Source organism: Labrus mixtus, chromosome 13 (genome assembly GCF_963584025.1).
Source record: "Labrus mixtus chromosome 13, fLabMix1.1, whole genome shotgun sequence".
In the NCBI taxonomy this organism is placed as follows: Eukaryota; Metazoa; Chordata; class Actinopteri; order Labriformes; family Labridae; genus Labrus; species Labrus mixtus.
Window position 1 is genome coordinate 14,748,343 of NC_083624.1, and position 22,683 is coordinate 14,771,025.

Consider the following 22,683-nt stretch of genomic DNA (forward strand, 5'->3'; position numbering starts at 1 on the left):
TGCAGACTACGGAAGCAATTACTGTGCAAATAATGCAGATGGTGCAACAAAGTACTTAAGAAAATGTTTTTTCCATTAGATGGACACTTAGGTCTCTATAAGGACCTTGGCTTGTGTGAACCTCTTTGGAATGATATGTTAGTGTGTGTGTGAATCCCTCTACATGGGGGATTTTGTGTGTGCATGCGCATGTGTGAAAGTGTATTAGTGACCTATCCCCAGGGTTTATTAAAAGGAAATGCTACAAAGCTTTTTTTTTTTACAGCTTTTAGGGGAGCTTTGCTGATGACCAAAGAGGTATGTGTCATGAGTATCTGGTGCACGTTTTAGCAAGTGTTTGGACAAACTATAATGTTGCCTTTCTCAGGACATGTAGTATAATATGTACCAATATTCAGAAAAAATATACAAGGACATATACAAAGATGCGCTCACACTTGTACAAGTCTTTCTACTATTCTCATCTTGCATGCTTAATGCCCTGCTAATGGATCCATTGAGCGACCAATTGAGAAGGCCTCTCACACCCAGAGGAGTTAGTTAGTGCTGGTAATGACAATGCTGATGGGGGCAGTTGCCTTCAATATCTCTTCATCTCCCGTCATAAATCTCTCCTTACTAAACACAGCCGTCATTCACCCGCCTCTCAATATTACCACTCAACAGTTTGAAACAGCAAGCGTATCACCTTCAACAGCGGAACTTTTCTCTCCCCATGAGTGCTCCTTTATTCCCCCGGGGGTCTTCAGAGCTACTTGACCAAATGTTTGTGTTTTTGCTGACCTTATTTTCTCAAGCCTGAACAATATGGTGCCCCACCACCTGTTTACTCTCAAGCAGAAACCTCCAGGGTGAAGAAATGAAGCCAATTTTTGAAGCGCCAAAACCTGCTGTGTCTGAAGTGCTGTTATAGGCTGACTTCAAAAAGCAGTTTAACCCCCAAAGGAACCATTTAAAAATGGCCAACCTACACAGAATTAAGCATGTTTACTGCTAGATTTTTGTTTTCTTTCTTCAGCTCATTTCTGTATCCATAACAACATAACAAAGTTTATATCTCACTTGTTTAAGTAAAAATAAAGGATGTTTCCCTCTTCCAACAGACCTGATTCAATTGATCAGCTCATCAAGAAGCCTGACCAAGACCGTTTCCGCGGCAGCAGTAGCTCAGTCTGTGGGGACTTGGGTTGGGAACTGGAGGGTCACCAGTTCAGGTCCTGGTGTGGGAAAATTTGGGAAGTTGGCCTTGTGGCTGGAGAGGTGCCAGAGCACTTCCAGTGTACTTCCGATTAGGCCTTAAGCAAGGCAATCAACCAACAACAGCTCTAGCGCGCTCCCTGTGTAGCAGCCATACTCTGACATCTCTCCATTAATACATACTGTGCATTCGACTTTAAAGAAAAGACCAGTGTGTGACAGACAGCCTCCAATCATGTCACACTTAATTGAGTACAAAAAAAGAGTAATTGCAAAAACTGTTCATTCCAGTTTTGTAAAGAGGGGGGACCGTGGTTGTGTTTTAAGTGCAATAAACAGCATTTAATGATAAATTGGTGCACCCTAATTCTGGAAAAGTTAATCAAAAATTTGGCTGATGCCAGGCAATGTCAGTGTTCACTGTATGGAAAATGCTGCAGTGATGGTTCCAATTTACCTCTGATATAATCAGCTTTATACAGGGAGTTCAAAGAGAAAAGGTCTGTTACGGAATAATATTTTTTATAGTTCTAGACTGCATAATCAAACTTTGAAAACAATATAAAAGTTACATCTGATGTGGAGCTATGTAAATAAACGAACTTGAATTAGTTTCAGTTTCTATTTGTTTTCTTTCCTATTATTTCTGTGGGTGAGATCAAAAAGTTAGACCATCACATAATCTTCAGCAGTAGTTTATAACTCAGCACTTGAATTGTACTGCTACCCTATCAAACAAATCATACAAAAACAACAGAAACAGGTGATTGTATTTTTACCACAGTTCATTCCTGTTTTCTAATTCAGAGGGAGACTTATTTTCTTTCATGTTCAATAAACAGCATCTAATGATGTATCCAAATATATACCAGCAAGACACTGGTTATATAACAGCACTATTTTTGATAACGAGACTCTCTCAATAGGCTATCAAGCCATCCCTCAATCTGGCCACTCGACCACATTATTTAGTCCAATGCACTTCATTCTCTGTGAAAAGTGTCCTCCATACCTTTCCCTCCATGCCCCACTCTACCAACACTTACTGTAGAGTAATTAGGCTGACTGAGGCCACCTGTGTCTGAATGGACACAGAGTTCAGTTCCTCCTTCAGTTTTTTTGTTTTTACCTAAATAGTTAGAATAGAGAGGAGCTGTTTGTCAATAGGCAAGGTGAGCAACTGCTTGGGGCCACAGGCCATTAGGGGGCCCCCAAGGGCTGACAACTTTTAAACCATGGCAGTGTCTCAAAATGTGAACATTTTGCAATGGTAGTAGGATACCTCCCTAAGGGGGCCCCATCTTACAGCGCTCCCTCTCCCTTGAAAACCAACATTTGTCAATGAACATCACCGATGGAAAATGAAGAGGAATTGTCTGGGAGGGAAAAATGAAAGAAGAAAAAGAGAAAGCACCAGGACACTTGCAGACATGATGGTGATGAATGCTGATCGGAGGGGCCCTCAATTATTTTTTGCCTAGGGCCCCAACAGACTCCAGAATCACCACTGGTAAAATAAAACAGGTTTTCATGTTTATTATTGGTAGCTTGTATTTTTCCTTTGCTGCCCACTTGAAATATTGTCATGCTGTTTTGCTGTTTAATGATTTATGTTTCAGTGGGAATTTTATTGTTTGGCTTCCCTTGACTCATGAAATGGTTTGCTCCAATTAGGGCGGGGCCAAGAGAGGATTAAAAGTAGACTCAGCCATAGTCTAAGGGGAGAAACTGTTACTGTGGCAGCTTGCTGAGAGGCTGTGTTTTCTTTCAGTTTATTTAGTCTAGTTGCTTTTTATTAATTTAACTGGGACTGTTGTTTTTGCTCTTTTGTGCATTAATGGTTTATAAATCCACCACTTTACTTTTGCAAAGATTTCCACCTCCTGAGGAATTCTTCTACAAGAACATCTTTGTACTCACCGTCAGTGCTGAACACCCACTGGTTGTAAGTCTTTTTATGTAGACTTACAACCAGTAAGGCTACATGCTCTTTTTTTTTTAATGTGTCCATTTTCCAGTCTAGATCTTGTTGTATGATCAAACTGGTATTTAACCAATCACTGATATTCGCTATATTCTGCATATACAGCATGAGCTTGTTTTTTTTGTACTGTGGTTGTTTGAAAGCCTTACATAGCACAATGTAAAAATACAAATACACTGATGTTACTTTTGGCAGCTCTTAAACATGCAGTTAGTCTACTTTCCCTTCAACTGGGAACAAATAATGCCATGGTGGTGCTTTACTCTAGCTGTCTTTCATTTGTTGAATTCATGATAAGATCATATGAGCCCTTCTTTGCTTAATATTATGTTACTTCTTCAGCTCTAGCGTTCTGGGAATCTATATATTAAAACAGCATGGAAATTAACTGTGAATATAGCTAAGAGCAATCATTTGCCCTGTAATCAATCACCTATGTCCAGATTGAGCTGTGCACTCATCAAACTGTGTTTCAAAAGTACAGCAAGTCGTTTGTGAGAGGGTCAGTTTGCAGGAGGGGGCAGTGCCAACGTATCTTGAACCTTGAGGTCTTCTTGAAGACTTTAGGGTAAAGTTGTCCTAAATAACTGACAGGAGACTGATGGATGTACAACAGAGCTCGGGCTATAATTGGACACAAGGTGACTTCTGCAGGGCTATTTCCAAAGTCGTCTTCACAGGCGTATTCTCATATCTGGTTCATCTGGAGGGGTTGAGGAGATGAAACCTCTGAGAGGGGCTATCCATAAATGGCTCAAGTGAAAGATTAGCACTGAAGATGCTGAAAAAAAAAAAAGAAGCCAGCAAAGATGTCGACCAATCAAAAAAAGAGTTGTGGCCTACAGTGAGAGGCAGCAATTGGTTCACAGGAACACTTGGGTGAACAATCTTTTCTAGGCCACTGAGCTGCCATTGCCTTGCTGTGAGCACAGGGGGTTAGTGTTTCTCAAGGGCTTGTATGCACGACAAAAAATAGCTCTCTGTTGAAACTTAGTTGCTCATTAGGCACAATAAGCACACCAAGGTTGGATCCTAATTGAATTCTAAAATGCTTGACAGCCTTTTTTTCTGTACAAAACAACATCCACCAAACAGAATGCAATTACTCAGCTTAAAGTTTAACTCAACCTTTTTAAAGACAAACAGTGTGTTGAAGAGGCTGTATGGGTTTTGCAACAGGGTCATGGTGTACTTGTGTTTTTGTCTTTTTTTGTTTTTATATGGATCTTGTGTAATTTGTGATGTATGTTGTTTGTGGTTTACATTGATATGCATTTCTCTGCTTACACTTGGATGGTCGTTTGGGTTCATCTTCTATTTATTGCCTCTACTGTGGAGGCAGCTACGGCATATGTGTGCAGCACAGAAGACACAGACACAGTAGCGTCCCATCCCCAATCACATAAAATCTTTTTGTAACAATTCGTACCATATCAATTAACTTTTTATTGTATCTTATTGTATTTTATCATATGGAATTGTATTGAATCGTATCATATCGTACTGTAACATACTGTATCATTTAGCTTCCTATCATTTAGCATCTTATGGTATACCATCAGTTTGCATCGTTTCACATCTTATTGTTTTGTATTGTACCATAACATACTGTATCATATAGCATCATATTATATGGTGGCTGTGGCTCAGATGGTCGGTCAACTCTCAACAGGAAGGTCAGGGGTTAGATCCCCAGCTCCTGCCACATGTCCAACGTGTCCTTGGGCAGGAAACTTGACCCCAAAATTATGTCCAGTGGCAAATGGATGTGTATGAATGGGATTAGCTTCTGATGGTCATTTTACACAGCAGCCTCTGCCATCAGTGAATGAGAAGGTATGACCTGCAGTGTGAAAGCCCTTTGAGTAGTCAGAAGACTAGATAAGTGCTATACATTACCATTTTACCATTAAACATCCTATTGTATTGTATCATTTTATATCGTATTGTAGCGTCCCATCCCGTATCACACAGAATCATATGTTATCATATTATATCGTATCCTATCCTCTCATTCCATATTGTTCCATAACAAACTGTGTCATATGGCATCATATCCTATAGTGTCTTATTGTATCATATCATATCTGGCCATGTAGTCTGTGTGTTTAACTCCCCATCTCTATTCTGTCTTTAGAAAAAAAATAGAAGGACATTTTAAGTAGAGTATTTTCTTTCTGGAATCCCCTTGAGCTTTCCTTAATGATTACCCTCTCACAATTGTACATACCTTTTTACTGTACGTGTAGTGAATATCCATCATCCTTTCACAGTGTCTACATTTTCCCAATTTATTTCCTCTAATCCCTCACAGCAGGTCAAGAGAGGAAAGAGGAGCACAGGGAGAGTTGAGGGAGAATAATGCCATTTCAGGATAGGCCTTATTTAATTTACTGCAGGTCGATAGAGGTTCTCCAATTGCCTCTCCCAGATTAATAAGTAACCCACACGCGCTGTCCATCACTGTCCATCTCCCATTAGGCCTCTGAAATGGGGGCCCAAATTGCCTGGCAAGGTTGACTCTGATGGAAAACACACACTCTCACTGCTTTTCTCTCTGTCACCATCCACCCCCTCACCTCCCCTTACTCTTCCCGTATGCTATCAGGTTTCATTTTTAGAGTAAAAGACACCACATGTACGATGAATACATGAACACTTGCACCTTGTGCCTGTATTTGCATGGTACATGATGTAATGTTTGGTATTTAAAGTCTCCAGGAGAAAGAGAAGTGACTGTGGGTAAATCTATTTTTGACAGCCGGATTCTATATAATATTAAGTGTCCCGAAAAACCTGCTAAGTGTTGCTCCAAATAGGATTCTGAGAATCAGTCTATCCTCTGAGCTGCAGTACTGTCTGTGAGGCAGCATTTTATTTTTCACTGCTGGATGGCAGCTCCCCGCCACAACTCTACAACACCATTATGGTGGAGTCGCTCCCCTTGACAGTAATTGTTACCTTTTCTTGGCAGACCTTGAAAGGCAAAGTGAAGAGATGTTGGCCTCTTTTGCAAAAACACCCAAAGAAATATGATAATATCTTTGACAACTTGTTTTGTTAGAAAGAAATAAGTGTTTTATTAACTGCTGAGACCCACTTATGATCTCATCTGGAACTATTTCACCATTTTTGTTACATAATGAACCAAAATTCTTCCAACAGAAGCATGCCTCTCTAGAATATCCATAAACATAGTGTTTGCTTGTTCATGTGTTTTAAAGGGATGATTGTGTAACCTCTAAAAGCCTAATTAAATTTGACCTGGTTATCTTTTGCAGAACTGATGCTCTGTTTTGAGTGCAGACAAAGACAGCAGAGGGACGTTCTAATGTTGGGTACCTTTTGTTTTGGTTTGAAACAAACATGCTTTGCTTAAAGGAATGTGCTTTTAGACTATTTTATGACCTAGGACAAGTAGAAACTCAGTTTTTTAAATTATCATTATTTCATGTTTACTTGTATAGGGATAAGAATGTCAGTAAACTGATGCCACACACTACAGCATGTATAGCCTACACTGATTTGCAAGGTCCGTCCCTAGATGGCCCTTTAAAATACATGCAAGTCAAAAATAGAAACAAAAAACCAGAACCAAACAAGCACAATACAAGACAGAACAGTACAGGATACAAACTATCTTGCTAGTAAGATCGTACATGACCACAAGCTGAGTCCTCGTTAAGAACGGTTTCACTTTGAAACGACTCCAGTCTGGTTCCATTTGAGCTCTGCAGGTCAAGCCTGCAGCGTACTCTGTCGAAAAACAGACTCGCTGCATATTTGAAAAGGAGCAGAGTGTAGCGGCGCTGGTGGAACGCTCCGGAGAAGGACCGCGGTGCTTGCTGTGGAAACACAATGATTGACTAGAGTGGCAGCGAACTACGGCGGAGTGCTCAGTGCTAACAGACCGCGGCGCGCACAGAGTATGTGTGGATTGGGGGTCATCCCAACTACTGCGGTGGTAATCTTTAGATCAGAATATTCCAAACAAGTCTAATTTTCCCTGAAATACAGTGATTGCATAAATATGATGAACCAGGAGGACATGGATGTTTATTTCAGTCCAGAAAACTATAGGTGGTATATTTGTTTAGTGTCATTTTTATGGATATAGTCGGTTAAGACCACATTATAAATTCAAAAGTCCACTTAATATTAATCAAAAGCCCATTGAAGACACTGGATATTTTGAACAAAGTAAAGGTAAACATTCAAGAAAAGAACGATGTGATAAAACATTAAAATGTATTAATTCCCAAACCTAATATATGTCCAGGGGGTTGATTTATGTAACAAGGATACTGGTTGTGTCGGCTGTGGTACCTGATAATCCAGCAGCGAGCGATGCTGAGGATCCGAGTGATGATAACGTATTATCTCCCCACAGCAGCTGAGCTGAATGAGAATCATCCTTCAGAGTCAAAGATGGAGAGACCGAGGAGCAAGATAAAAAAAAAGAGTTAGTACATGCCCTCATTTGAGTTTAGAATGTCCCCAACAAGAAAACAACAGCATGCGTTGTTTGTTCAAGCTTTTAGAATGGTTTTGTGTTTACGTTCTGCTGTCCTCTTTCAGAAGCAGAGGCACTGTTGCATTGTTGATGCATTTTTCATGTTATTCTCTAATCGTAGAATATACATTATTGTAAAGTTATGTTTGAGTATTTTTGCCTTTATTGGATAGGAGAGCTGAAGAGACAGGAGATGCTGGGAGCAGACAGTGGGGGAGGACCTGTAGCAAAGGGTCGGGTTTGAACCCACTGCCGCTGCAATGAGGACGATAGCCTCTGTACATGGAGTGCGTGTCATTACTGCTAGGCCTTCTGGCGTCCGTGAAGGACTTATTTCCTGCACTTTCAGAAATGTAACCATTTTTCTCAAAGTAAAATCAGTTAGAATATAACCATGGCTTCAGCTCATCTTATTGTGCCTTACAAAGTGACGTCCTTTCTCTTGCAAACAAAAGAAGCAAAAAGCCGTTGTTGGAAATATCCACAAAGGACGTTTTATAAGGTTGACTGTTTAGTTTTTCATCTTTCAGTTATATTGTCTTTTTTCTTTTACTGAAAAGCTGCAGTATCTCTCAGGCTTATGCCTTTAAGTGACCTTCAAAAGAGAAATACTAGCAACCTTGCAGACAGAATACCTTAGAAGGAGACATTTTGAATTACTTGCAGCTGAAATGTAAACTATAAAACAGTGAATGATAATATAAAGAACACCTACCTTTATTGTTTGTCTATGTATGTATTTCTGCAGATATACATTTTATGATATTTAACTATTTGTTAATATATCCCCCAATAAAGTAATGATCCATAAGATATACATGTAGGGTGACCAGGCGTCCCATCTTGTGTGGAACTTCACAGAATCTTCATCACTTGTTCTGTTTCCCATAAATTGAGACGATGTCCGGCATTTGATTGGTTCTATAAGTGCAGGACAGTTGAATTTCTAAAACCTGTCTTTTATCCAATGGCTGTGTAGAAAGCAAAAGAAGGCTTTCACCTTGACCTGATTCAGATGTCAGTCGATCAGACCACATGTGGGGGTCAAGGGCTCGCCAACCTGTCACCATCCTCTTTGCCTACGTTACGCCCAACTTCCACAAAACGAAGACACAAGCTAGCGGGATTCACTTTTTGTCAGAATACAATGGAAACCACAACGAAGAGCTACAACAAAGTCTGGTAAAGTATTTACTCTTGCCCATTGGAGGTCGATTCCCAGACATTTTCTTTTTGGCAACACTGCCAGATCTTTTTTTTCTTTTATCGTGCGTGCAGGAGGATACAACTTTAAGCGACACACTGCAGGTGAGACTCACAACTATGGATCCATTTCTCCTCAAACCAAAAAAGGATTGCCCAACAGATAATGTAACAGCAGCTAAAGTAACTAGCATTCAGCACACTGTGCTGCATCAGCAATCATACAGGTCAGCAGACTGTGGCTCCACAGGCTCAGAAACTGAACACAAAACAAATCCTGTGTATGAACAAAAGCAACAGCCTTAGTTACAGATGTGCACGCACCTGCTTCTTTGGAGATATACACAACCTGCATGGTCTGTGCAACCAAATCAGCTTTGTTGTTGATATTTATTAGCTAATAGTGTTTATTTTTTAGGGTTATTTGGACATAATATCGATATTTAAACTACCTCTCAGCATTGTGGTAACATGTTCCACATTGTACAACTTAAACATCCTCTTTATCCCACATTTGGTCTGATCTCCTGGTCTCCCTCCAGAGACCCATGACCAACTGATTACTTAAATGGTATAATATTTTGTTTTCTGCTTATTCTTCCTGACAATCCTGTATACTAAAAAAATGACCATACTCTCCATTTTTGGTGACTTATTGATAAATTAACGAGACTTCTACACATGTGTGATCCAATAAAGGAGTCATGTCTATGCTCAGGCTTCTCTTTGTCAGTAAGAAGTTGCTCCTTTTTTATTTTAAAGGGGGAAACGATCTCAGCTGTTGTTTAAGCCAAGCTGTAATAAAAAGTCCCTCATGTTGTTCACAAATCAGATTTATCATTTGTTCACAGAATCCCCTCTGATGCCCTTTGGTTTAGAGATTTTCCCATTATGTTACTGCCAGAGCACACTGCGCTCTGTTGTGGGTTTAATGCGGATGCCTGCAGAACGCCGCATAAGAAAAGCAATATCCTCTCTGAGCCCCTGCAGATAATCAACCCAATGTATTCCAAGCTTGTAATTTGACTGTATAAGACAAGAGTCCATTATTAGTTGTGAAGAGGCTGCGGGAGCGCAGAATTTATTATAGCTATAAAAAGTCAGTTGGTCAAAACAGTGTGACATTCAGAGTCCTTTCTTTACTCGAAAAAAATTTGGAAAATTAAAAGACTACTCAAATTTTTTAGCTGTGTCCTATGTGATGTATTAGTAGTGATGTAACACTACCTCATGATACAAAATCAATTCAAACATAGTCAGTTAAATCGATGAGAGAAATATACATTGTGACGTTCTTTTTTTTAAACAAACTCTTGTTTGATGTCAGTAGCTGAAGAAGAGTGGTACAGACACAAAGGATGCAAGTGAAGATTTTGTGGTGGCAGAATCACCATCTTGTTCCAAAGTTGGGAGTTATGAAGCTATGGTAGAAATGGACAAGAAAACAAACAGTGTGCAAATACTGCAAGAGTCTGTGGGCAGTTTAAGGTATATTTGCTTAATCGCTTGGCTGTTTACAAAAATAAGTTAAGTCCGAAACACTCGACGGACCGTCTCAAAGAGTTGGCCATTGCTGCCAGAGGCTATATTGTTGTCAGACGTTTGCCAACGGGGCCTGAAGGTTGGTACAAAGGTGGTTGTCTTATTGCCCAATCAGGCAAGACCAGTAGGGACTATAACACTATAATTCTGTAGTTTATTCCTATATATTTTTTAATGAATTATTTTTTTTTTATCTTCCATTGAACATGTCTTATATATTAATGACTTTAGACTCTGTAAAGCACTTTAAATTACTTTCTCTATTGATTTTGCTCTATAAATAAATTAAACTGTCCTTGTGTTGGACATGTGCGAGCTGAGATCAAACTGTTAACCTATAAATATTAAATATATGGTCTTGTTGTCACAGCAGGAGAGTAATTCACAACGTCTGGAAATCACTTTAAAAGAAGGGCCGAGCGGTATTGTTTTTGTAATGTGATTTATCAAAGTGTCATCTAATGACTTGTTACACATTCTCAACTAGATACAATTTCTTGATCACAATTTAAAGTCGCAATAAACAAAATCATAGTTGTCAGGACACCAAAGCTGAAACTCATTAATCATTCACCATCATCGTATATCTAATTTATAGCTTCCACAAATGAAAAGCTGCCTGCAGAGGTGTGCTGTCTGTCCAGAGGAAAAGATGAGAGCAGGTATCAGAGATTGATGAAGGGCATGCTTGTTCAAAAGTAATTCAATGGTATTAAACCCATCTAATAGGATCTTATCTTGAAGTCCAGTTGTTCAAAAGAAGAAGAAAAGGATGACATAGATTGATTCAATAAAGTAATCCAATCCTGTTCTTAATCTTAATCTGGATCAAATATCCAGTTTGCTTTGTTCAAAAACATATAGGAAGGGTTAGGATCACTTTGATAAAAAAATAAAAGCAGGATCACCCTGATCCCAGCAGAGTGCTGGATGTAGACTTTATATTTCTTATCTTTTATATTTGGGCAACCAATACAACAGTTTATTTGTATTTGGTATTTTAAGACATTTACTTGAACTCTGTTTTGCACTTGGATGCTGTTTTGCTTCAGTGACAAAGTGGATAAGGTAGATAAGGGTTGTAACACTCTCTAAGCACCGCGGTATGTCAGGAACACCATACTAAGACCTGGCAAAGAATCACAGATGATGTTAGACCTCGGAAAGCAGCTGGTCTTCCCCAGAGAGATCACAATAACTACTCTCTGGCCAGACATCGTCATGCTGTCCACTGGAGAGAAAAGGGTTGTCATCATTGAGCTAATCATAAATGGGAAGAAGGAATGACAGAAGCCCATGAAAGGAAACATTTGAAGTACTGCAGGCTGGCAGTGGAGTGCCATGAGGCAGACTGGAAGCCTAAGGTCTATCCTGTGGAGGTCGGATGCAGGAGCTTTGTCAGCAGTGCGGTCATCCAACTTCTTTGTGGTACCGGGGTCAAACCTGCGCTTAGCATTGAGGGACCTAGGAGACGAAGCAGAGAAAGCCGGCCACTGGCGTTGGCTCCGGAGTAAGAACAGTTGGGGGCTAACACCCCGAAAGAGGCAGCTGCAGGGGGTGGCGGGGAGACGTCCCCAACACACCACTGGGCCCCCCCCCCCCCCCCTGCCGCCGGGAGATGTACTGGTATAGGGGGCGAAACATCAGTGAATGGCGGCTTCCAGCTGATGTCATCACAGCTGACCAAAAGGCACTGTAGGAGATGCATCAGGCTGCAAAATGCCCAGACAGAATCTAGAAGATCTAACCTGTATGACTATCTATAAATAAAAAAAAGAGGGATTTCACCAGAAGGCATCAATCTCAAATATATACTGTATATATCACCAGTATTTTGGAAATGCCAACAAAGTCATTTATAAAAAGTAAATAGCAGTTTCATAAAATTGATGCATATATTAAAATAAATGATAGTAAACTTATCAAAGGTTAAACCATGACATTGAAGTAAAGAGAAATAAGCTGTAACAAAATGTGTAGTATTACACTCACAAAGCATTCGTTAAAAGTGTTTTAACAAGGTCCCTTGTCAGTGTTGGCACAGAGTTTGGCACAGTGTATTGTACTTCTCTGCAAGGCAACGAGGTGTTAACAACAGCCCCAGCAGCCAAACCTCTACCTCTGCAGAGTAATCCTGAGGTCGGCCATGCGTGTCCTGTCACAGGTTGATCGGGCTCCTCGGGCAAATTAGCTGACCCCACTGTCTTCAATATGTAATGCTCATCAGCATCCTCAGTGTTACCTCCGGGAGATATCGAACACTTAATAAAACACACACTCTCGGGCTCAAATGTCACCGTCCTAAGCAGGGCTCCGTCAATACCTCCCTGACCTTTCTCTGTGTTTAACTTTGTAGGAGATCAGGCGTGGTTGTGCAGCAGAATGGAAGGCATACTGAGAGATCACACTGTGTAAGGAGGGGGGGGGGAGGTTTGCTCCTGTGGGTGGGGGGTGAGGCATTGAATAATAGTATGGCCTTGGAGGAGATATAGTAAATAGTACCTGCAGGTTACTTTTGGCCTCAAATGGTCCATCTAGAGAATAGAAAAACATTCCCTCATAGCCTGTTTCCATCATCAGTTCAGAGTACACCAATATGCTGATGACATCCTATTTAGTATGTTTTTAATATCTCATCTGTTTTTGTTTTTTTTACTCCTGGGGCTACTTACTGACGTCATTGCCCCGTTAGTGTTATCACTCCATCACAAATTTCACAGCAAACAAAATTCTTCCAGATTTTTTTTTTGTTGTTGTAGGGTTATAAGAAGCAGAGTTTTAGCAGAAAAATCCATTTCCACAAAATCCAATTATCTGAAATGAAAATGACTGACTGCTTCCACCTATTTTCATGCTGCAGAAATGAAATACAAAATGAAATGGGATGAGAAAGCTTATCTTCTTTCTCTTTGGGAGATGAAAGACGTCTCACTCTGCTTTTTTTTGTGTGTCTTTTTTTAATCGTGGTTGGCTTGGCAACAGGCTCCTGTCAGTCAGGATAACTATATTTAAGAACAAAAAAAGGGACAGGGATCTTGTGCGGGTGATTCAGGTTGTTCTGAGTCACATATTCACTTTTTTTTTTCATGATTGGTTAGGTGCTGTGTCTTCATAGTACATGGCATTCACACAGCAGTGCTCCGTTAATAAAGCATGAGAATAAAATAGCATTAGAGGTCAAATAACTATCTCATTACTGCTTTGTTTGTCTCAGCGTGGTGTCAGAGCAGCGGTGCACTAAGATGCTGGGGAGAGAATAGTCTGTCGCCTCTTCACAGAGCCATGGGTATCGAGAATAACAAATGTAATCGATCCATCTATCTGCAGGAGGCGGAGAAAGTCATATTAAAATGTCACGAGAAAGAAACTTCCACTTTGAAGTAAAAAAAAATAAACCAAAGTAAGCCCAGCCTGGTTCAGTGGATAAGAAACATTAAGTCTTTAGGAACACCAGCATGTTTGTACTAGGAGCTTACCAAAGCCAGGGATGGCCGGTATCATTTAACTATATGTTCTTTTATTGCACTTCAGCTTACCTTTACCTTGGTCAAGTAATTGAAATAAAATACTTTGAGTACTGTACATCATTACTTTAGAGCTAGAACAAACTAGTCAACCACTTCATTTTATCCAGATCAACAATAACATGAGTATTACAAAGAAATATAGGAAAAATGAAGAACCACAATTATTAAAATATATAGCAATTAAGTCTACATATTGCTCCTCTTTGAGATCAGGACTTTCTGTGTACATGGCTTACCCCCAATGTTCACAAACATCAGCACCACAGTTAGCTGCCACTCTAGTCAATCATTGTGTTTCCACAGCGAGCGCCGCGGTCCCTCCTTGGAGTGCGCCACCAGTGCCACTACTTCAGTTCCGTTTCAAATACACTGCAAAAAAAAAAGTTTATTTTCGAAGGAGTACGCTGCAAGCACGCGTCAAGCAGGACAGGATATGACAACCCGGACAGGAAGTCAGACAAGGAAACGCACAGAGCATCCGGTCAATTCGACTCTGATCATATTTTTACTCACTTTATCAACATTGAATCAAAACAGGCACTGAATGAACAACAAATCATTCTCAGAAAGACAAAGCAACTTATTGTTTGCATGTTTTCTCTTTGGTCCCATGCGATCTTGTAGTTTTCCTCTGATGTGTGTACAGTTGACAGCTGCGCTCACGTTCCAGAAACAGATCCAGTGGGGCCGGGTGCGCCGTCCGACGGAGCAAAACCTTGGTGGATTGGGGGTTACAGGCTTTTTTTTTTTTTTTTACAGAAGCACCTATAGTGAGATTACCTCTCTCCTTTCAATCGTTATTTGTCTGCATTTATTTCAAGGCATTCATTCAGTATATTACATCTGCTGACATATTGCATTATTGAACAATTTGTCAGGGTGATAGCTGCACCAATATCCTCGTTTGTAGAATCACAAAGTCTGAATGATAAAGTTTGCCATTTGTCATTTTCTGATCTGATACTGCTATGCATATATTGAACCAATTCAAACTGTCTATACGTACATTTAGGGAAAGAACACACCATTAAACTATATGAGCAGCAACTCCAACACTTTAACACTTTAAATCTGTCTTTCCCAGCTTTCTCAGCTTTTCTTGGTCATTCAAACCTATTCATCATAATTTGGCAGGAGTTTACATTTTTGGTCATGAACAACATTTGTTTAAGCAATCAAGCTATGTTGCTTTTGTTGTTTGTCCGATGACTAATGACACTCTATTCAATACAGCAATCACATTTCCTGCATATTGGTACATCTGCTCTTGGCTAATTAAAGGGTGGAGTGAGTACCTGTTTTGTTTGCATCAAATACAGTATAAGGACGATATATATGGGATATCATTGACAGCTGATGGTGGTAAATTGAAATAAATGTGGTAATGAGAGTCAGTGGTGAAGAAGCAAACATGGCATCAATGTATGATACGCAGAGAAACATTTTGTCAGACCTGAAGGATACACACCAGGCATGTTGGGGACTAACACTGTGTTTCAGCTATTTTTCTTTACAAGAGAGCAAAGGTTATCTTTTAGTTTATTCTATATCATCAGTCACCCTTATTCAGTTTTTTCACCTCAGAATCCCCGGACTATGACCACCTTTCACTCCGCTGCTCTGTTTGGTCTGTTTGGCTATATGAAAAGGTAACCTTCCACCTTCCTTTTATGCTATATTGTGCCTGTACCTGAGCCCTTTCTACCTACATGCCTGCCTTTTTATAAAATGTTTCAAAGACATGGCTTCACTTCCTTTGTGTCCGTGTTTAGAAACAAACTGTGACAGCCTCTATTGGACTGGACCAAAAAAGCATCAATCCTTTTGAAAGACCTCTGAAAGTGGGAGTCATTGAGTCACCTGAGGACAGTGGGGGAAAAAAGCGCCTTCAACCAAATGGGGTATTTTTTTGCATTATGCACGATGGTTTCGTACCTAGCCTGGTCACGATGATGGCTCCACTCTCCCTCTCCCCCGCTGGTCTGCGTTCACCTTAGTAACATCATTCCTTACACCATGCAGGAACACCGGTGTCTGTACACACTCCATTACAGCAGGTGGCAGTATGCACAATGTCTGATTGCAAATCCGCCAAGAAGCAAAGAGAACAAGAAGCAACCATGGCAACCACTCACGGGCTGAGTCCATCAGGTTAACTATGGATTTTTCTAAGACGCAAACCTTCTTTCTATTCGTCCACATCTACCGTGCAGCTCAGAGGACAAAATGGACCTTTGCTGCACGGATACTATATTTAGATATTCTTTTGAAGACATTTAGAATGGCGTCATATATCAGTTCACTTCCTTGTTTGAGCACCACGGTTGCATTCAAATCTCCCATAGACCGTACTTGAATCGTGCCAGAGACCACCTCTTCAAGCAAACTCAGGCATGGTACCCAAGTACGGTATGTTTGTGTCCAAACTGATCAAATCAACCGGACCTTGGGGTGAATCTTTCCCGGATCCGGGCCCGGGTCCCTAATGTAAAATCACCCTAAGATATAGCTTTATACTGTATTGTGGCTAATTGATTTCATGCTTCTTCTCTACAGCCATGCTTCAATCACAGATGCTTTGTTTGGACGCAGCAGGTTAGATAAAGATGAAGTGTTTGAAAAGGTTCATCATGAAGAGAACAAGACTATTGTCTTCACCCCCTCCTTCATCTCTGTCTTTCTTGGTGGCATCATTAAGATAGTGGAGATTACAGCAGGATGGGATTAATGGTTGCCCTCCGCTGTAGAACAAAGCTGGTGCAGACACACAGGATCCCAGGTAATGAAGAAGCAGCTTGAGTTATGGCTTCATGTGGGGCCAGGAAGATCCATTTGGAGTGTAGGAGTGCTCGCTGCTGACTTCTCACTCCTGTGGAGATGACAGAAGTCTCCAGACTCTCTGCTGCTTTGTTAAAGTGGCAGGTTTTAACTGCAGGGCTTATAATGTGATTCATTTTAACTTAAAACGTTGTTTTACGTTTAGCAAAATATGTCCCGACTTTTATCTTTCGCTCTAAGAGTTACGAGGATTGATACAACTCCTGTGTGTGCATGTGTGTGTGATCCATGTGTGTGAGAAGCATATCTCTCAATAACAGTGTAAACCAGAATTTCCCTCAGGGATTAAAAAAAGTATCTCAAAATCAAAAAAAAAAATCAAATTCAAAATGTTTACAACATCTATGGTGGTTATAGGAGACATTTAAACATGCCAGCTAAACACAAAGTAGTGTTTGGAGGAACAGCGGGGGGCGAGTCCCGCACCAACAATAAAGACAGGCTCCCATTTTACAAGCCGGGTTAACTCAAAGATGCTACTTCACATGTGTTTCCATTTAATACAGTGCAGCTTGTAATGCTGTTTTAACTGTAGTGTATTTTAAAACGGTGCTGCTTTTCTTGCCTTTACGATAGCGATCATCACACCTGATACCACTCAGCCAATCAAATGCTTTACTCAGACCAGGCCCTGCAAGTGATCAGAAACACCTGGAGGGGTCAGTAGATGGGGAGTCTCACAAACAAGCTTTAAAAAGAAGACAGATGCTAGCTTTTCTGATGCTCCCAGTCTAAATGCTAAGCTCAGCCCTGTGTGAACACAATGATTGACTGGAGGAGTGGTAGCTAAGTACAACGTAGTGCGTGGCGCTGACGGACCGCGGCGCGCACGGAGTATGTGTGAATTGGGGGTAAGCGTGACATGTACTCTCAGGCTTAATAAAATTAAAACAGATGAGTAATCAAAAATGATTCCCCTGTATAGTGTGTACCATTAAAAGAAATTTGCTAATGATGCTATTTTTCTTTTTTGAACCAGGCTGTAAATATGTTTATTTCTGCTGTAAAAAATGGCATTTTAATACAAGACCACATGGGGATTCATTTGGCTTTTGCAGCCAGCCTTAAGTGTCCACTAAAGGAAGTGCATCATTATAATTTGTGTTACTTCCGCATTGGCTTCATTTTGCAGCTTAGGTTTGCTTCTAAAGGTAATATTTAATACAGACATAAATAACGTTTTAAATAGTTTTCCACACAGAATATCAGTACTGGAATCTCATACAAAATAGTATTCCTGGCTGAAGTCCAGGGATATTGTGACCATATGCAATGTGTCCTCTCTCTAATATTCTTGTTTTTGTGTTTTTGCCCTTCAGCATGCTGTGTTGGTCTCTCTGGGCTTTCATATGTGTGACGGTGTCTGTATTGGCCCTGTGATGGCCTGGTGACCTCTTCACACTGTCTCCCTGCCAACCACCAAGTGCATGCTGGGAAATGGGATGAAGTGTTATTTTGACATAGCATGGATACTGTTTTTCCAGATAAGAAAGGACGCGAACAGTTTTCTGAGAACTACTGTTGGGGAAAAAATAATACAGCCTTACCCAATGGTTTAACCTACTAACTGGTATGACAACTTTGAGGGTGATTCCCAATTGGATTAAATCTTAACACCTAATTCTCATAAAAAGGTTAATTCAGCTGATTTCTTCCAGGTGGAGTGTTTTTTTTAGGATTAAGGATTATGAGGATTATACGCCTCGTAAATTTGTGACACCTCAACCCCGTTGATCATTTGTAGGTCTGGAGAGTGATTCATCAAACCGTATAAAGCCAGGAAATCAAAAAAATGTAATTTAGTTTCATTTTAAGCTCTTTGTCTTAGCCCACACACTTTTCAGGAAGTGTTCCTTTTTTGTCTGACAGTTTGGGAGGGTGCTAAATGTTGCATGTAACACCCCGAAGGAGTGTTTTGACTGAACTGGAGACACATCTCAAGTTAACACATACACATTAACTCTAATGTGATTCCTTTGTGTGAATGACTGTCAGTATCATTTTATAAATAACTGACATTACAGTGCATGTTCATCTTGGCATAATGCTGTTATCCCTGAGTTTATTAATTACACAGAGGGAAGCAGGTCAGTCTAGTTCTATTGAACTGATTAGTCCACAACACTAATTCAAAGCCATTACACATTCCCTTCAGGTGAGCCCACCAGGAAGTGTTTTAGTAGTAGAGGGCACCGCCATGTCACCCTAATATGACACAAATGGATTAATGAAGTGCTTAATGAGAAGGCATAAACTGCTCGTATTTGCAGGGGTGCAGTCACAGCCTAGCACTTATGAGACACCTGACAGACTGTGTCCTGGCGTAACAAGCCCAGAGGAGATGGAGCGTGACGGGCTGCGATTCTTTAATGTGCTGCATCCCGCCAAAGGTCGAGCCCTCTCTGTCCTTGCCGGCATCACACGTGTAGACCAAAGAAGCCTCTTCATGTTACATGTGGAGCGACACATTACACGGGCCATTGGGTTTGTCAGAGCAGCACCACCTCATGTGCTCCTGTGTTTTGCTCTTGCTTTGTTGCAGCAGAAATGATGTGTATTTACCACTGTTCTTTTTGTTTAGTTGTGTTATGCTTTGTTAGTTTTCTTTTCCGTTGGGATTATATCTGAGTGCCAGTTTAAGAAATAAACCACTGGTATGTTACATATTTAAAGTGTCCCATAAGGGATGCAAAGGGAAGACATTTAAGTCTCTCATATTAAAGATTTATACTGTTGTCTGTTATTTGGTGAATGCACACTCAAAGTAAGTCCAGTAGCCTAAACAACAAACACACAATACCTGCCATGGCCTGGTTCACATGTCCACAACAAATAGAGCGACAGAGAGGAACAGTGACTAAAGAGAATTTAATTAAATAAAATTACATCAAGTGAGGATACAAAAGTGAATCAGAAGTCTTTTAACCAAAGGTGTGACATGATTGGATGTGGAGCTGCGGGATGTAAGGAGTGGGAATATCCTTGAGGTGAAGGTATAGAATGTGCACATTAATGTAAATATAACAGTTAAAGGTGTCGGACAGCAACATATATGACTATCCATACACACAGATACATAAACACATGATGATTTAAATACAGTGTTGTGACAATAGGAATGGAGCGTTGTTAGGATTTTCCTGCAGTTAACAGTTATGCAAGTAAAATAAAAAAGAACCACATTTATCCTACCAAATTACAACGATCTGTTCATACATTAGACAATAGAAGAAGATTAGATGATAGAAATTAACAAACAAAGATTAGATGATAGAAATTAACAAAATAAATGATACTTCTTATAGCCAGCTGTGCAAAATAATTTACAGATCTCAATAAACCAGGGTTTCTTATACAGTATGTAAGACTTTATATGACTGAGATATCTATTGATCTATATGTAAAAGACACATACAGTTTTCTGATAGTTTTTGAATAAAGGTTTCCCTAAGCATTTGTAGTGGGTTTGACAGGTGACAGCTGTGCAGCTCGTCATCAGTACCTGACGTAGCCTCAGACTGATTCTGAAGTGAAGGATTTCTCTGTCTTTCCTCCTCCTGTCTCTTCATCACGTCTCCCTTTCTATTCCTCGATAGGAGGAGCTAAGTTGTGGGGAAACAACACAAGTAAAGGAAAAGGGCAGACACATCGGTAGATTGAGAAAGACCCAGTGCTGCAGCTGGAGTCTGGACTTTAACCTGGACACACCCAGGGCTCTCAGGTGTGACCAGTTGTCCTAACGAGCATCTGCAGCGACAAACCAGACAAGTCAATCACAGAGCCCAAGAAAATGACAAAACAGTGGTTGTCACACTGGGCATGATCATTTCAGATGGTGAAATGCCACAATGTAGTCTTTAAATGTTCAAAACAAAAGAAGCCCTTCCAGAGAGGGGCGTGGTCAGACACAGCTCATTTACCTTTAAAGCTACAGACACAGAAACAGCCTGTTCTGAGCAGGGCTGAAATAGAGGGGTTTATAGGCATCATCAAATACAGGATCAGAGTGGATTTAGAACAAGAGACTTCACAGACATGTTTTGGGGAGCTCTGAGACTTATTTAAACTGGTTGAAAAAGAGGATAATATGTGACCTTTAATGTTCTGATGGGCTGAACCGTCATTACTATCGTTGACCCCTCACCTATTATCCGGTAAGTTGTTCACATTTGAAGACATTGAAGAGAATACTGTTATTAAATATCGATCATAGCCACTTTAAGTAAATCTCACATGACAGTCAATATGGAATTTGGTTCATCCTGTTAGTCAATGAAAATATTGTTAGCCATCATGAAAGTGGCTTTCAAAGTGAGCATTCAACAGTTTTGATTCAGATGATAACTGATGACACCTTTAATTGTACAATAGATCCTAACAGCAGTTTGGTGTTAAGTTTTTTAAAAGACATATCGATCAGCACTAAAAATAATGACTGTAATTTCAGTTATTATAGCAATGAAGCAGTCTTTACCAAATGTGTTTTCTAGATTTCGCTCAGCTAAAAGCCAATCCAATTTTCACTTTTTGCATGCATCCAAAAACCTGCTCAAACAGCCTCTATAAATAATCCAACAGAGAGTAAACTGTAATTTCCTGACTTGAAATTTGTTTTGGATAGGTCGCAGCTGTGGATACCAAGATGTACAATATTGATGAAATTCCAATACTCACCGAACAGTCCCCCAATCAAACTCTAATAGGTTATTTAAGCTTCATGAGATGAGACTGAGATTAGATTTGACATTTCTCGTGTCTGTGTATCAGCATTTCAACACAGTCAGAATCTCTGTTTTGGCAGACCTTTTTTGTCCCCCTTCATTTTCCTTTGAATAAGCCATGTGCAAATGACAACTTGTTAGACAAATTACATGCTAATTAGACCAACTCATTGATGGAGATACGTTTTGCATACCATGTCTATTTGACTGGCTCTTTTAAATAGTTTTCTACCTCATTACCCTGCCACATTCGTCATTGTAATCATGTCAAAGTTTTGGACAAATTCAAGATGCTGGATTCTTTCTTGATTTACGGTTTAAAAATTGTACATTTCACAGGCAAGGTGCAGAGAATTTGAAATAAATTGCAGGATGAAAAAGGCTTGTTTCTATTTATCTCAAAGGAGGTGCTGCTCAATGCAGCTCAATTGTTAAGCCAAAAAGCATGACAGATGTTGGGCTGATAATAACTTGTCACTGATTTCATGCCTTTAACTGTTGAATATTTTACTCACAGTGAATATTTTCTGTGAAAAATGTAAGCCAAGGTACCTACAGTCTGTGAGCTGCAAATTGCTTCACCTGACAATGACCATGTGGCTGCAGTTATGGTTATTAAAACTAACTATATGGCAGAATGAGTTGGAGTACTTACGCTCTTGTTTGCACTTCATGCAGGTCATTTAGTACCATTTGTTATTTTCAGTTAAGAACTCCCTATAGCTGCTTGAAATACAGCACAACAGCACCAACATTATTAAATGTCTGCATTAGATATAAAGCACATGGAGGTGCATGCATGCGTGGGTAGGTGGGTGTAGTGATGGATTTGACTGTAAGATTTTATTTTTTTTGTTAAAAGTTTGTTAGCAGTTAAAGGTTTTGGGGCCACAAGGCACGGGTGATGAAGATATTAAAAATAAGGCAGTTAAAATATGTCATACTTTTTGATATCACATGTTTTAAAACAATACAATCTCTGTTATTTTAAATAATTATCCAATTTGAAGCGTGCATGAGTTTGCTTGCAATTTTTAGTATTTAAAAACAACACATTACTTATCATTGGGTGCCTAGGACTTGTATTTTTGTGGCCAGGCTATTATAACCGGTATCCAAATTGTTTGATTTTTACCACAGTATCATGTCCAATTTTAA